Source organism: Lampetra planeri, chromosome 4, assembly GCF_965212315.1.
Source record: "Lampetra planeri chromosome 4, kcLamPlan1.2.h2, whole genome shotgun sequence".
In the NCBI taxonomy this organism is placed as follows: domain Eukaryota; kingdom Metazoa; phylum Chordata; class Hyperoartia; order Petromyzontiformes; family Petromyzontidae; genus Lampetra; species Lampetra planeri.
In genome coordinates, this window is record NC_136110.1 from 19,835,504 (window position 1) to 19,853,364 (window position 17,861).

Sequence of the window (17,861 nt, forward strand, 5' to 3'; positions counted from 1 at the left end):
ACTAATTTCATTGGTCGTTAATGGTTTATGGGCTGAGATTTCTCTCGACAGGGACTCGATCTTCTTCTGATGGTGAGTGCGTTGCTCTGACCATCGTTGCCCATTCTTTGGAAATCAGGTGGGCATTTCACTGTGCTCATACCAGGTTAAAGACATACCTCAACCAACGTGCAGCCCATCATCACTCCGGGGTCACTAAATTACTACCACTTTGTGTAATTTCAGCAGTGGTTCTCTTGTTAAAAAACTGGGCACCCCGTTATAGAAATGTGGAATTTCCGATTGGTCATTTGGACCACCGATGGAGATGAGCAGCAACCAACCACCTATTTAGGTATGTGGAGACATTTGACGCTTACAATTGTAAAAATATGCCATGCAGTATGCCTTTAGGCGTCCTCTGGTCTAACACTGCTATGCAGTACGCCGTTTGGCGTCGTCTGGTCTAACACCGTTTGAGACGAGGCTCAAAAGAAAGCTGTCTCTGGTGTGGACCAATCAGTTTCCAGGACAATGCATATATTATCAGAGTGTTTTTTGTTTTTAGCATTCTGACCACAAGCATTGTGGTTAATGCAGACATGATTCCTTGTAAAAAAAATTCAGTTTGGTGTTTTAACATCTTAACATCTGTTTTGTTGCAAAACAAGGGGAAAAACTTATTATCATATGCCATGCATTATTATATTCTAGTGAGTCAACGTGTATACTCGAATAAATGTGGGCTTACATCGCGTTATGAGCTTAAACGTTTACATTTTCCGCTGAGGTTCGGGGAGACATTGACGGCCATTTAAGGGACGGGAGTGAGGGGGATAGGAGGCGGGGTGGGGCTGAAAAGGGATGTTTGTGCAAGAGATTGCAAAGATTTGGCAGTGAAAAGGCACTCCCTAAAATCTAACGAACCACTCTCTTGGCAGCAGCTTTGCCTACGCCACCATCGCAGGTCGGACCTGCTGATGCACTTGAGCCGAGAGTGACTGTCATCTGTGCTGGTAAGCTCCTCGTGCGATTCATGATCCATTCATGACCCGTGATTCATCAGCTGACAGACAATGCACTTTATTGGTCGTCAATGCATTATGGGCTGACACATGATGCATTTGTTTTGAAGGAGACGCATCTTATCGGGTCAGTTGGTCGTTTAGAATCAACATTCAGGCATCGAGTGCTGTTAAAGGATGTTGCATGGAAGCATAGCCGAATTTTCCTACTCGAATATTTCTGGAACGCTGCTCGGCTGACGTAGAATTATTATCGGCGTAAGGCACTGCCACTAGACTATAATATCAATAATCATATATGATTGTGCCTAGTATTCCTATGATCCTATGAAGATAAAATAGGTTTAATGAGGACAAAATAAGGCGAGATGTATGTGGCGTATCAACAATAACCATGCAAAACAGCGTTCTTGGACTGTTCAGGTTGAAAAAGAAATAACGTTTGGTCATCATACGAACACGTAATTTGTCAGTGCAGGTAATTACATTCACATATTTTCATCATCTCGAGTCACACTGATGTGTTCAGTTTTATCCAGGTCAGGCACTTCACAGTAGAGATGTTATCTACCTCGCCTGGTATACAGGAGGCCGTGGGTTTGATCCCGACCCTGACGCCTGCATATTTGGAGTTTGCATGTTCTCCCCGTGGTCGTGTGGATTTTTCTCCAGGTCCTCCGTTTTTCGTCCAGTAAAGATTCAACATGCGTTGAGAGTATTTGGCTGCTATAAATGTCCGCATCATAAGCCACTTCGTTGAGCTATCATTTGTAGCCCCGGTTGCTTCTGAAAATAGCTATATAGCTCAGTGGGTCTTATTTGCTAAAAATACCTACTTTTTATTTAATTTCAGTTTCATTTATTTATTTAGTATAGCCCTGTGAGCCATTCGGTTCTTGGATCGGGTGCATAGTTATAGTTTACGTGTATGTGTATCTCGTATTCACGGCATGTATCCCACGTGTGTGTGTGTACACGTTCCTTCACCGTAGGCACCGAGAAAGTGGCTCAATGTATTTATTTTTGTACTGGCCGGTTCGTTGTACCTTAAATGTTATCCTTGGACATCCTAGCAAACGCGATGTTCCATCGCAAGTGATAATCCAGGTGATAAATAAGATTAACGTATGTTTGTGTTATCATATATGTTTGTATTTTAGTTTCACACGTGATTGGAATTTGATTTGTTAAATCATAGCGAGACACAAGTACGTAACTTAATGCTCCTATGCATTATCAGTTGTTTTTGTTATTTTCCTTTCAGACGGTTTCAATATAGAATAGGATCCCATTAGGATGGAATGCGCCTTGAAAATGTAAATTATTACAGGACTGCGTGCTGTACCTTACTCGGAGATATGTGCAACTAAGTATTAATGAAGGGTAAATGTTCAGTCTTTGCAACCTACTTGCTCACACCACTGCTCCACAACGGGGAGCTCAAGAGAAAATAATAGACGGAAAATCTATCTCCATATGTCATACAAAGATTATTGTGGACCAATGTTTTTTTACGCATTATATGTTAAGCAGGCACATGTTGGACGTACCGGTTGAACTCTTTTGAGCTTCATCAGCAGTGAGGCGTACTCAACTAAAACAACTCTTTCTGTGCTGGGTTGCCAAAGATTATGGGTGACGGCAAATATGCGTTATCCATGAGACATACTAAACCTTGACTTAAAACGTTCGTGACTGCAGGAATTCATATTCTTGGTTCTTTCGGTAAAGTCACGTAGATAGAATCTACGTGACTATCTATGTGACTTTACCGAAAGAACCAAGAATATACATACTAAACCGTAAACCATATTTATATAGAATTTAATATCGCCTCAACTTAAGGGCGTATCAAAACATTGTATACTAAAATAAAATTCAAAGACAAAATAACGGTCAAGTAAAAGCCATGAGAAAATAATGAGCCTTGCACTCCCTTCTAAACACACTGAGGCTCGTAGCGTGCCGGATCACCGCGGGCGAGGCATTTGAGATCTTTGGGGCAACACTTGAAAAGCCCCCCACCCTCCCCCACCAGCGTTGAGCGCAAGAGCCGAGGCTGGAAGAGTAGTAGTAATGTCCTGCTCTGAAGAGCGGAGCGTATAAACCCCAGTCGTATGGCAGATCAGTCGGGCCCGCACGTACATTGGTCCAAGACCATGCAGAGCTTTCTTGTGCCACAATGGCTAGCTCACACTGGATGCGAAAGCTTACTGGACGCCAGTTGCAAATACAGTGACGTTCTATACCGCTGAAGCAATTTGTTTGTGATTTGCCAGTGTCGAGACCTTTAAGCAGTCACAATGGAAAGTTTGTCTTCCTATTGTCTACTATTTTTTGACGTTTCCCAAAATACGTGAGCGTGCAGTCAAAAATGTCGAGCATTTCCTTTCGAGATTGAGATGAAGCTGCATGTATATTGAATGTAAACGCATGCTTTATTGTACAGTATTGTATATCTCATTGTGTCGCCAATCCACATTTGTATGACGGGGACCATGACATTCTGAAGCAAAATTACGAACAGTCATGTGTTGACTTCAAATCCCTGTCCGAGACTGATTCATACCATCATACCATGTAGGTAGTTAAAGCGAGTACAACATTGTCGGATGTAAACATCTGTCATTCTATGGATAGACTAGCCCCCGTCATGGGAATGTTGAATGTATGTTATTGTCTCGGAAAACGAGTCCCTTACAATGCTTTGTCTTAAAATGGTATCTTGGTGCGCGTCACAGACTGAACACTTTCCAGGAGAGTGCTGCTTCGGGATTTGAGTCCAATCTTTGGAATATTTAAAATGTGGGAGGAAAACGTGGTATCCGGAAGAAAAAAAACCCCACGCATACGAGGGAGACAATCAGTCAACAACCACTCGCTGTATCCACTTGCTGTACTGCCATCTCCCGGCCACCTCGAATAATTTGACAGCACGCAATATCTGCGTGTTCCGCCAACCCCACCTCCAAAGCGCTTTCAAGAGCAAGACTTACCGTGTTCTCCGGATTATATGACACGAAAGATAGACAAAGTAAAGCTGGACACACATTTATTGGACGCACCTTCAACTTTCCATTTAAACATACGGGGGGTAAATAATGCGTGTTATTGGAATAATACGGTAATAACTCACACTAGTTCAGTGTTCATAAAGTGGGGTTTATTTCCCAATACGCGGATTATGTGGGGGCTGCTAATTCGGTACATAAAGTTCATGTATACAGGGTGACCCAAAAAAAACGGGCCCCAACTCTAATTAGGCCCCGTTTCTTAGTGTTTTGTCCGAATGAAATGAAACTTTGGTCATAACTAGTTTATTATATTCAAAACATCAAATCAAAACACTAGGGTCTTTGGCCTTTTTTTCTCCGTTCTACAGCATGTGCTCTAGATGGCCTCCATTTAGCTCCGTGCATTTCTTGAGGCGCAGCACGAAGTTGTCCATGACGTTCTTACAGACTGAATTGGTAATGGCTCTCATCTCCTCCCTGATGGTTTCCTTGAGTTCCGTGATGGTTCTGGGTTTCCCTGCGTAGACTCTGTCCTTAAGATAGCCCCAAAGAAAAAAATCTGGGGGGCTTAGGTCCGGGCTATGGGGTGCCCACTCAAAATCAGTCTTGAGACTGATCACTCGGCCTCCGAAGTTCTCTTTCAGCCAATCTCGGGACAGGTTTGAGGTGTGAGAACTTGCTCCGTCTTGCTGGAACCAGAACTTGCTCATGAGCGACGGGTAGAGGGTCTGGAGCTCACTCTTGAAGGTTTTGAGGACCTCCACATACCGCTCCTTGGTGACTGTCACTGCTACGCCAGATTCTTCGATGAAGATTGGTCCGATGATGCCTCTGGCCGAGATTGCAGCCCACACCGTGCACTTAGGAGAGTGCAAGGGCTTGGTGGCTACTTCATTGGGTCTGGAGGACCCCCAGAAGACATTTGTCTTGGAGTTCGCCTTTCCGTCAAGATGGAAGTGGGCTTCATCTGAGGTCCAAAGGAGGTTAAGGAAACTTGGTGTCTCCTCGATCTTCTCGAGCATCTTGACTGCCATAGCGCTCCTCTGCTTCTTGTCTGAGGCTGTAAGGGTCTGCAGCGTCTGTATTTTGTATGGGTAAGCCCTGATATCGTTCACCAGCACTCTCCTGCAAGTCTCACGGGACATACCGAGGGACTGACTTCGCTTACGCACAGAGCGTTTCGGACTCTGCTGGAGAGACTCTCTCACACTTTCGACCAGCTCGGCTGTTCGCTTCTTGGGACGTCCCGAGTGGCTTGGACGGTTCTCACTGGCAGCGTTGAGGTTCTCCACGGTCCCATACTTCTCGAAGTGGGCCACCCAGTTCTGAATTCTGCTTTTGGATGGAGCCTTTTCACATTCGAACTGACGCATGAAACTGTCCTGGGTTTTCTTAAACGAGCCTGTCTTGTAGTAAAATTTAACACAGTGTATTCTTTGTCCCAGCTCCCACTGGGGTCTTGGTGTACTCACGGTCGTTGATTCTGCCATGTCCTGTAAAATAAGGGCAATCGACTGCTGGACGAGGGCCTCCCCACTGTGTGTGGGTCGTCTGTTGGTGGGGGATATTTTTTATTCTTGGTTATCTTGGTAAAGTCACGTAGAAGGGAAATAATAAAATAATAAAAATAAAACATAATAAAGAAAATTCTCACGACGTTTCGGCCACAACGCAAGCAAATTAGGACGTTGTCTTTCCGACAGCTCTGTTTCTTCACCTGAGGACGGCTGCTTGCGTTGTAGCTGAAACGTCGTGAGAATTGTATTTTATTATGTTTTATTTTATTATATTATTTCCCTTCTACGTGACTTTACCTAAAGAACTAAGAATATGAATCCCTGCAGTCACGAAAGCTTTAAATCGAAAGATAGTTTTTATTATTACACGCTTTTATTTAACTCACTCTGTCTGTTGTTGTTGTCGTATCCTCAAATCTTGTAACTCCATTTTAACCCATTTCCCGATGTGGTATCGACTGCAAACTTCGTATACTTATGTCTTACTGATGACAATACTATATTCTATCATAAAAACATATTTTAAACAATCTTTTTACACGCTTTCTATTAACTCTGTCTGTTGTTGTTGTCGTATCCTCAAATCTTGTAACTCAAGTTTAACCCACTTCCCAATGTGGTATCGACTGCAAACTTGGTATACTTATGTCATACTGATGACAATACTATATTCTATCATTACATTTTTTTAAACCATCTTTTTATAGGTTAAATATTTCGCCTTGGGTCTAATTGTCCACACTCAACTGACGTTGGCTGTAAATCACCATGGCCCCTTACGTTATGGTAAGCTTTGTGGCCACTTCCTGGAGTTGTGGAGTTTTACCATTACTCGTACGGTACATTTCATTAAAGCGTGTTTAAAAAAAGTATTTTTAAATATTACTTATTCACCGCGATGGTCAGGACGGGTGGGTGAAGTTGGGGTTGTAATACAGAATCGTTTTTTGCTGCACTGCCCCCTACTGCACCGACACGCATACTAAACCTGCGTCCTTGCGCACTGTTCTATCCTTCCCAAGGGCACATTTCCCTTCCACGTAGCCTTAACAAACTGTTGGGGCAACTATAGTGAACGAGCACCGGATGAAAGCCGGGAGGGCACACGAGGGGTGGGTGGCCAGCACCACGCCCGGCCTCTTTTGTGCGGTGTGTATTTTCACACCGCACCAGATATTCACTTCTTTGAGGCTGAGTCGACCTAGGGGAGGCCCGGCACCGCTTCAGATAATTGTCACTGATGTTGGCCGTGAGAGGGACTCGAACTCGGGTCGCTGGGTTCATGGCGCCCCACGCACTAATAATGTTTTAAAAAAATGGGTATTGTTTATTTTTTAAGTTCATATTTGATCTATTATTGATATGTATACATTTTCTTCAATCGCTTACAAAACTCGTCCAAAAACCCTGCACTAATTGAGACGAAACATAACTGATGAATGTTCAAAGATTGCACTTGTAACCTTAAAAAAAACATCCTAAATTAATTTCAAAACATAATTCATGTACGTATTAATGCTGGCAGACAGTTTGAACATTTGTTAAAATAAATTCAATAACCTTGTGATTTGTTAAAATAAATATGACCTCATGTGTCCTGACTGTTGGGCGACCCTGCATATGCAAAATGTTTGCGATGCAGAAAATGTGGATTCTTCTATATCCACCGCAACAAACTTCGTAAATGAACACAGCAGCAGTGTCACCTCATCATTACACGTGCAACCGACGCTAGGACCCATGGGGGGGGGTCTACATTAATTTGTCCCCCCATCCCCCCCACCCCTCACCCCCATCCCTCACCCCCCACTCCCCATCCCTCACCCACCATCCCTCATCCCTCACCCCCTCCCCTCACTCCTCACCACCATTTCTCACCCCCATCCCTCACCCCCAACCCCCATCCCTAACCCCCAACCCCAATCCCTCACCCCCCCATCCCTCACCCCCCCACCCCCATCCCTCACCCCCCCACCCCCCCCACCCCCATCCCTCACCCCCCAACCTCAACCCTCATCTCTCACCCCCCACCCTCAACCCCCATCCCTCACCCCCCCACCCCCCATCCCTCACACCTCCCCACACCGTAATTGGAAACGTGTCGACCTCCTTCCTCGCGGCGGCGGCGACGTCACGGGCAGCGTGTGCGAGTCGGAGTTACAACACAAAAACGATCCCGAGAGCAGCCGCTGCCGCTGCTTTGCTCCTGCGGACCGGGTAAGCGGTGGCAGGCGGAGGGGAGAGGAGGAACGCATCGCAAAAGAGTGGCCGGAAATCCGATGTCTCGCGCGAATTGATGGAATGGGATGAGTTTCGTCCGCTTAAGCCGCGTGGTTTCTTGGTGGGTTGGGGGGTGTGCAAGTGACATTGCGGCTGTGTGTTGAATACCCTTCGTGGGCAGGATGCTGTGCCCTCTGAAAACTGAGCAGGCCTCGCCGGTGTGTGCGTGTGTGATGGTGGTGACGGCGGCGGCGTGCGTTGTGTGCAAGGCGACCTCGGTATGTGCTCGCTAACAGCACGAGTTTCCCTCTGTAAGCGACAGCCATCGCCCGCGTTGTTGGTGGTGATTTGCCATTCAATGTACGGCCCTGGCTTTAATCGACTGCTGACAAGGCCTGTGCCCCCCCCCCCACGTGTTTCTCGTGGGGATGATTGACCTTGCTATACTGTACTTCACGCGGTTTAGTTGGTGGCGGGTAGGGGAAGTGCCAGGAACCAATTAATATCACTCGCCACTGATGTTAGCCGTGAGAGCTGCACTCGAACTTGGACGCCGCAGTGCGCTTTTACCGCTGCGCACCATTGCCCCAGCCACGCGTTTCGCTGTGCCGAGTTGACCTGTGCCGCAACGAGGGCACTTGCCCTCTGCCTGTCCCGGCTCTCACCTTGCCTGGGTTCGACTGGGCCTCGATCATTTGCCAGTGCGGTGGTGCTCTGGGGAGACAAAGGCGGTCGGGGCTTGGCTCCAGCCACTGGTAAGCCCCGCGCCTCCTCCCGACAGTCCACACGGGTCCACGTGTTAACCCGACTGTGGCTCGTACTTAATAGGTGCTCGCAAACAGCGCCACGTGTTCCATGCAGTCCGTAGCAGCAGTCCGCCCACCTGCGTGCGTGGTTTATCATCAAACTGTTGCAGCTCGGTGTCAATGCGCCGCTGTATGAACGGGTTGATTATTAGTTCGGCCTTGACGTGAATGCTTTTTTGCTCTATGCTCATGAATTGTACAATTGTTGCGAGTCCTTTTGTCAATACTGTATTAAATCCTTTGCAAAGCGCATTGATATTTAAGTGGAGAATCATTCCTTCTGTGACATTCTGCCATGATTTCATTTCTCGGTGCGTGCGACACACACAAAACACATCGTCATGTGCTGCGTGTGAATAGGAATTAAACCGGGAAAATGTCAAAACTGGGTGGTTTTTAACTTTTGCCGACAAAACTGGATCCCAAATGTCAAAACTGGGTGGTCTTGGAAAACGACAGGCAAAACAGGGTGGTGCTTTTTGATATGACAAAACTGGGTGATGTTCAATGTGGACAAATGTCAAAACTGGGTGAAGAAGGTGTACGATTTAATGTATCATTTTGTACACGTTTAGGTCCTTGCGTTATTCATCCATATGTCGCCACAGATTTAGAGCGTTCCAAATGATGTTTCTCGTGGCTCATGTTCCATACCTTGCACCACAAACTTCCCGTTTGCATACTGGCACAGTGTGCCAGCTCGCTACTACAGTAACACTTACTTGCCATATGTATACTGGCACAGTGTGCCAGCTTGCAACTACAGTAACACTTTCAGCTCGCGAACATACACAAACTTGCCATTTGTATACTGGTACAGTGTGCCAGCTTGCATGCTACACCTACTACAGTAGAACAACGGTAGATAGTGTTTGCGTCGAAGTATGGTGCTGCACACTTAGAACAAAACATGTTTGTTACATATATATAACTACTTCGACGGGCAAGAGCGCTTGTTGTGGCCCTTGGCGCGACAGAAGGAGCACCGCGTGAGGCCCAATGGGCCACCTTTGCCACGTTTGCGAATCCGACGCTTCTTCGGGCGGCCAGCCTTCTTCTGGCGAGGAGGTGGCATCATGGTGTTGTCGCGTTGCAGCTCCTCGGCAATGGGCAGCTCGATACCGGCAACCGAGGTCCATGTCGTGTTGATGGCAGAGACTTGGTAACACACCGCACATGCGTCGTAGAGCTCGGGCATCCGCCCAAACGCCATGAGGGCACGAATGTAGTGCCGACACGGCAAGCCCATCTGCTTCATGTACCCGCACGTGCATGACCGAGAGCTGAGATCGACTCGGCGCTTGGCAGAGGCGTAGGCGTCTGGATCCTTGACGTATGCACGCGTCGAGGTACTCTCGTAGACCTTGTACCTCGGGGCCAACGCCTGCTGAGCGTCGATGAGTCCTTGAGCGTACGGCGTAATGACACGCCCTTGAGCGGCCCACTTCTCGGCGTCGCTGCGGTGGGCAAAGGCCATCGTCATCATGTCTTCCATGTGGTGCATGAGGAAGTGGAAGGGGTCCATCTCGCGAGCCGGCAGGGCCTCGCTGTTCGTGGACTCCACAAAGTTCGTCGTGCGCCAGCCGTACAATGGCGTCGTGTGCAGGTGCGGGTAGAGCGCCCACGTGTGGGGGTCGATCTTGTTGTAGTACGTGGCCGCCGCAGGCAGAGCTACGCCCAAGCAGCCCAAGGAGCTGCGGAACGCGGCCTCGGAGGCGCACCCTTGGGCATCGTAGATGATGCCTTGGAGGTCGGGCGTGAACGCGGAGCCGATGTTGTCCACGCCGTTGCAGATCAAATGCCGCGTGCAGTGGATGAGCATGAGGTCCTTCCAGTCGGAGGCTAGGATGCCCGTGCCACGATCGCAGAAGACCGGCGTACCGTCGAGCTCGATGTCGTTGGTCGTGCAGCAGTTGAGAAACCAGTCGTAGGCCGCTGCCGTCTCGGACGGCACCAGCGCCACGGCGAGAAGGACGTTGCGGTTGTTGCCGTCGCGCCCAACGAGGACGAGCATGGTTCCATTGTAGGCGCGCGCCTTCATGTGCGACCCGTCGATGCCGACGACGCGTTGAAGACTTGGCTGTAACGAGCGTGCGATCGGGTTGCAGATGAACGCACCCCAGAAGATGCCCGCATCTTCTCGCACACTGCAGGTCGTCGCGTTGAGCTTGCCGAACGTCTCCACCAGCGAGTTGATGAACTCGAAGCCTGCATGGGCCGCACTCTCGTTCGCCGCGATGCACGTGTCCTTGGCGCGGTACATCATCCGGGTCGGGACAATGACGTGAGCAACGACGGCGACCTGGGCAATGACAGTCGGTGCGGAGGTACGGGGGTTGGCGCGAAAGGCCGAACGGGCTGTCGTGTTCGCCTCCACTTGGCGCTGCGTGATCTTGGTAGTGCCTGTGCAGCCGTGGTGATCCGTGCACAGCGCCGAGACGCGGAAGCCGCGTCGTTCCCCCGTGAGCTTCGTCAGCTTCACCTTGAAGGAACAAGGTGTTGAACTAGAGCAGACGATGGCAACGTGCCGTCCGCCGCTTCGCTTGAGGTCAAGGACCGCGCGCTTGCCTTGTTGCAAAGCAAAGTCTTGGATGCCGTGGATGGCCTCGCGGCGCGTGGTAAAAGTCTTCTTGGGGTGGAGGGTTGCCATTCGAATGTGAGCAAGGTGGCAGTGCACCCGCCTGGTCGCAAGCCCGCCCCGAGCTCACTTCCGAGTCCGAGCCGTAGCTTGAAATGTTGGTCGTTGGGGTGCTGGCACACTGTGCCAGCGTACAAATATCAAGTGTGTGTAGTTATATGGTGCTGGCACACTGTGCCAGCATACTAATACCACGTGTTTAGATGAATGGGGTGCTGGCACAGTGTGCCAGTATACAAATACCAAGTGTTTGGATGAATGGGGTGCTGGCACACTGTGCTAGTATACAATTATCAAGTGAATTTGACAAATGTCAAAACTGGGTGCACCCTGAGTGTCCAAAACTCAAGTTTTTGGCCACCCAGGGTGCACCCAGTTTTGACATTTGGGATCCAGTTTTGTTGGCAAAAGTTAAAAACCACCCAGTTTTGACATTTTCCCGAATTAAACCCATGGGCAACAATGACCCCCTCCCCCCTTCCAATTTCGTTGGGATTTATGATTTTTTAAATTAATTAAAAACCGATTCCGAACCTTTTAGTCCATCGGTTGTGCTGCCAAATCGCATCCCCGACCGCTCTGCCCACATCTGAGCGAGTTGTTGCGGTGGCCTAAGTCCCTCCAATGCCCATTTCTCGTGATACACAAACATCCCGAGTGCTCTCCCATTGGCATTAACATCGCGGGCCCCCTTGACAACGCGGGGAGTGGGGGAGAGGGAACACTTGGAGCACAACTACACAAACTCTCTCCCGAAGTCCTCTCGTTGTGCTCAGCAGACTTCGGCATTGGTGCAGCCTGTTTTCCTATAACGCGGCGGTAGTTGTGTTCTTGAAGAACACCGCGTTATGGAAAAATCGCGTTGTAATGAATAATGTAGGGATGAAACGCAGTCCGCGATAACACGTGAGATGCGTACGCAGGCCGAACAAAGACTGAGGCGCGTGGGTAGCGTCTAGAAGCATCCAGCAGCATCCCAATGCCTTGTGTCATGTCACGCGTTGTGCGATGCCACTACTCGCGCGACGTGGTTCCATTCACTCGATCGCGTTATATCCAATTCGCAAACAGCGTTATAAAAAAATGTGTTCCCAAATACATTCGTCGCGTTATATATCCAATTCGCGTTATGAAAACAACACGCAGCGTTATGTGAGAACAGACTGATATATAGCTCCTGAACATATTGCTGTCATCACACGCAAGAAAATAATGTTCTTGCGAATGTGCCACCTCTTGTACAACTAGTAAATTAAAATACTCTTTTCAGTAATTCATGGGTGTAACAACCATGAAATGTGAACACGATTAAATAAATATGTCGCCACAAATGTCTGAGCAGATCGCTTGAAAGTCAAATACAAATCAATGTCAGACGCTGGTGACACTACACAGAATGGCCGCTTGCTACCTGTCCTGATTTGACCCAGGCAGTCCGCGAATTAGCATCTTTTGTGTGTGTTGGGTGGCAGTAATTGTTTTGTACCGAGGTCTGATGTGTTGAATTTTATTGTAGTGTGTTGCATAGTTTTATGGTAGACTGACTGAGAAATAAGTCCCGGTTTTATCTTTGGAAAAGGTGGCAACTCAAACAAAAGACCAAATGGTGGTGGCAGTGCAAAATATTGAATAGCCAAGGTCATTGGGAATACCTCAGTAGATTGGGGAGTTAAATATATTTATATAGAAGAAGAATATTGGAATAGAAGCAGATGCTGCTATTTAGAACCACTATCCATCAAAACCCAGACTCGGGAATACAGAGAGTATTTTAAAAAAACGCAAGTAAACTTAAGCACTGCAACACAGCGTGGTGATACTCTGTGTGCTTAATAGTGGTCAACATTATAATGATCGTGCTGTCGAGAGCCGACTGCAATTCAGACATCTCTCAGTCGGCGTTTATCAAGCAGACTGCCACAAGGCTCATACTGACCTATCCAGTGAAGCTGGCATTTACGACAAAAACAGATTCAGAAAGATCAAGAAAAGCCAGGTTTGCAAGGGTTTGTGCCTCTTTAAACATGCGATTCGCAAAAATAGCAAAGTTACACAAAATGGGAAATCTATTTAAACGTGTACATTTGTGTTAGGTTAAAGAAGATTAGGGCCACAGTTTATCAGTAGTTTTTTTTAAACATGGCGTTGTTGCTAGATTTTTGCTAAAAAAAATAAATGGGAACAAATGAGTGGATAGATTAGCGTATTATTCACGTGATTTGAATAACTTTTACGTCGTCGAGTCTTACGCACCCAATTTGATGCGTGTATCGTGAGGATTGACCTTGGTTGATAGTTTGGTGCCTCATTATTTGCACCAATCCATTATTACATGCCTACTAACCTGCGATGACCAGTGTAATGAAGTATGGTCAACTAACCCTCATGACAGCCATGGTGTTTCTGGAGGCTGTGAATGTTGTAGAAGACAAGTGGCGAAGTCTTAGAAATACAGAGACACTCGCACACGAGTATCAGCTTCTCTTCTCGACCCCCTTCACTCGATCAAACTTCACCTCCACATTAAAGTCACCTTCGCTTACTAGTTTCTGCTCCCACGACCCCTTAATCTCCCCGTCATAACCACCACCGTTACTGTTCCCCCTTCTCATTCTCATTATATGGCTATCACTCATTGCCCAATCATCAATCCATCATCATCATCATTTACTGGTATTAATTTCCCTTTCACCGAATTCACGCATCACAGATTCGCCCATTGCTTCCTCTCTATTTCATTCACCTCACCACCATTACATTAATATGTTTTACCATTGTTAATTCTTTGTAAAGCGCCTTGGTTTAAGTCACGACATGAATTTCCTTTAAGATAAGACTAATGTGCAGTACAATTAGAAATGACCTTGGCAAGGTGACCCAGTGGCAGCCTTATCTACAGCAGAGTAACAGGGGAACCTTAGCTTTTACTACAGCGCAGCGGATGATAGTTGTGCTCGTGTCCTGAGGTCACACTCTTGTTGTTAAGAAAAGTGAGTAGTCTTGGGCGCAGGACAGGTCACTGGAAGAGATGATTGCCAGTGGGTGAGACTAGCAGATCACTGGAAGCCAAAGCAGGAAACTCGCCTGAGAGGCCATCCACCGCGGAGATGGAGCGACGAAGTCGACTCGTGTGCAGTTGCTAGCATCACATTGTTACATCGCAGGACTGAGAGATGTTCTACGTAGCGGGGAAACCTTTATCCAGTAGTGGATTGATCATGGCTGATGATGGCAGGAGTGTGCATTTGGTCTTCTCGTGAAGGTAGACGGAGTTCGTCTACATCCAAAGAGGCTCACCGTCGCTGCCTTCCCAGTGACTTCGGGACACGTGGCTCTGTGTTTTGAGTGCACGAACATCGCCCGCCCGCACTTTGTTTTAACTCTCCCAGGCGCATTTGATGTGCAGCCCAATTGCTCTACAACTAAAATAACTGGCACATGAAAACCCAGTATTATTGTTGAAATAATTAAATAAACGACCCAGCACGTACAAGGTTATTTTCCCACAGAGCCGTGAACGCTCTATTCGGTACTGTGTGTGAATACAGTTAGTCCATCAACATGTGGCATGTGGTGGGGTAAAGTGTGGGTACTCACACCTTTTCAAGATGCCTGGCCAGGGAGGTAAAGTATGGCAAAATACCCTCTTAAAGGAGATCTCTCCTCTAGTGGAGGCCCTTCTGCCAGCAGTGGCCTAAGCATGAAATGTCAGGGCTGCACGTGTACCCTATTACTGCACGTGTACCGTAAATTAGTTTTTGTGTTTCGATTGTTGTCCTTCCCCCGCACTCCTGATTCAGGGCCACCCATTTAGTACGGACGCATGGAGGGGGGAGGGGGGGGTTAACCCAAATGCGTACGCTTGCGTTTGGGGGGTCTACTGACAATGTACGCACGCATAGGAAACTAATGTGCAGTACAATTAGAAATGACCTTGGCAAGGTGACCCAGTGGCAGCCTTATCTACAGCAGAGTAACAGGGGAACCTTAGCTTTTACTACAGCGCGGCGGATGATAGTTGTGCTCGTGTCCTGAGGTCACACTCTTGCGGACATGCCAAGGGCTGCCTTGTTTGCACTGTACGCCCGTCCTGCACGTCCACAGCCGCAGCGGGGCGATATTTAAGTCCAGCGCTTCCATAAACACAAAAAAATCCAGGATGTGGATGGAGTGGAGGGGGATGGGGGGCTTTCTGGTTAATTCTCGTTGACGTTTCCCCCATCGCAGCTGTTCAAGGAGCAATCTGGCCACGTGGTTGTACAGTAGGAAAATTGCAAGTTTATCCTAGTCGGGAGTTGACTCGACGAATCATCATCCATATGTAGGGGTTGATAAAATCAGTACCACTTTGTGGGACATCAACGGTGGTTGACTTATGACAGACTGGTCATGTCATATGAATGTGGCATTCAGAATGCTGTTCTAATGCTAGGCCACCAATAGGGTCCTATCATAGAAATGTGGAATTTACTCTGCAAGTTTAATGCAAGACCGGCATTAGGAAGGAGTGCCACCCAGTTGCTGTGAGAATCCCGAAAATAAGTTTATTTATCTCATGACATGACAATGACATGAACATTGCTCTTTCAAAAGTCAAATTGGTTTTTTGCACAATTGAGCATGGGGTGGTGATAACATCCTGTTCATAGCGCCAGATCCAGTGGTTGAAATTACTCTTTCCAATGGCCGGGGGTGAGTTTATCCACAGGATTTCGCTGCACCACATGGGTTAATCAAAACATATTTGGGAAAGTAAATCTCTAACAAAAAACCCCAGCCGCACACGTGCTCGCCTGTGAGGAAATGTGCAGTTCCTACTCGACCCCAGTTTTTTTTAGTTCTCCCCAGAATAACCCAGACCAGATCTGGATGGAATAGTTCACAATGTCTCTTAAATTTACAATAACTTCAACACAGGTCAAGTACACAACTCCCCCGGCTTAAAAGAGTATTGGGGATGGCGCTCACCTCCATTGGCAGCCCCGAGCCAGCAGTGAAAATTCCACATTTCTGTGGTGGGGGACAGACACCCACGGTTGACTTTCAACCAAAGTGGCACTCGTTTTATTCACTCTGCAAGGGATGATGGGCTGAGTTGACCCCTGAGTGAACTTTGAAGTTGCAACCTTGTAATTTAGAGTCTGCTACTGTAAGTACAGTGCTCCCCGCTTGGGTAACAACATAATTATTGGTGTCCCATGAATTATTTACAGCGCTTTGCAACGTCTTGCGAGTTGAGGTAAATTGAGGACTGTTTACTTAAAGCGCTGTTGGCGAAATGTTGTACTCTAAACACAGTGAGGCCAGGTCATATATCAGAGCTCACTGACCGAGTGTGTCCGTCCTTCCAGAGGCTTCTACACTAATCCTCATGCAAAGCTGTCTTGTGATTAGTACATGATCAATGGTGTTTGATTCGTTAAATTATATAGAGGTTTATTGTGTGTATGTTGAACTTCTTTCGCACTGTACGCAGCCAACTGTGCTAATAGGCTCATAATGTTTATCTGAGACACAAGCCAGCTCCGCTTAGACCTTGTGTTTGAATCTGGTTTTCCGTCACCAACCAGGTTTTCAAGTGCAGAGCGGATTCTTTTTTCAACCTGATAACCAATGACTGCAAGTGTGCTCAAAAATTGGTTTTAATTGCATGACCGCAAGAGGTAAAGCTTTGGAAGCAGACGCAGGCGTAACCACGAGCTCAAATGCACAGTTGAAAGGGATGCAGTCGAGTTGTTGTGAGACAGACCCGTGAAGGACACTGGGCCAAGGCCAGGAGGTATCCATTGCGAGTTGTTTCATGATAAGTGTTACTCTGCGCTCTGTATTGTATTAGGAACAGGAATGGATTGCAGTCATTTCCATGTTCGAGTCTTTAACAAAAAATCGAATGCAAATAATCGCCATTTAGTTAAATAAAAGTAGTGCTTTGTGAATTGTATTCCAATCAAAACTTGTATTGATAAGCTGGATCAAAAGTATACATCTTATTAAAACATGTTCTATCTGTGTATTATGACCTTTATACAGTTAAACATGCATTTCAGACGCAGCGTAACAGTGGTGATCATTACAGAGAAGCAAGCTTTTGGAAAGTGGAACTTAACTCAAGTTGTATGAATAGATTTTGATTTAAGCAAATTGAATTATTCCTCCTTATGGGGTACACAGTGACTATGTGGATGCGACTGGTACGGTGGGGATCTACAGGGCGACTGCTTTTGTGAGCATCGGGGAGGCCCTCTGCTTACAGCCCTGAGCCAGTGGTGCAAATTGTACATCTCTATTGCCAGGGTGCGTTCTAACAATAACCAGGGCTGAACAGTACAATCATTAATGGAAACGAATTAATAGTAAATATTAATTTAAAAAATTGATGCCCTTTATAAATCCACTGCTTCGTGAAGGCCTACCCATTCCGTGCCGTTTTGCTTGACCATAATTTATCACGCGTCGGTCAGTGTGGTGTGGTGAAGTGAGTAGAATCCAGGACCCGTTCAGAGGACCTGTTCAGATATCACTCGCCACTCATATTAGTGGCCAAGGCTGGAAATCCAACTCGAGACGTCGTGGGTTCATGCCGCAGTAGGGAATGCACCGTGCTCCTGCCGCACTCCCAATGATGGTGCCGGCATGATGCATCATTTCATGCTCACGGTAAT

At 47.2% G+C, this 17,861-nt stretch overlaps 1 protein-coding gene across 6 annotated transcripts in view; it reads left to right on the forward strand.

The window, feature by feature from the left end:
• The first annotated feature begins 864 nt into the window (after window positions 1–864).
• Window positions 865–17,861, forward strand: part of LOC144717792 (uncharacterized) — a 36,263-nt gene continuing 19,266 nt past the window's right edge. For 4 of the 6 annotated variants that reach the window (XM_078593454.1, XM_078593457.1, XM_078593458.1 and 1 more), the window contains exon 1: window positions 865–995. The gene's annotated coding sequence lies outside the window, so the exon portion shown is untranslated. Of the gene's footprint in view, window positions 996–7,676; window positions 7,753–7,797; window positions 8,511–17,861 lie in introns of those variants that run through there. The other 2 variants (XM_078593455.1, XM_078593456.1) reach the window with 2 other exon arrangements.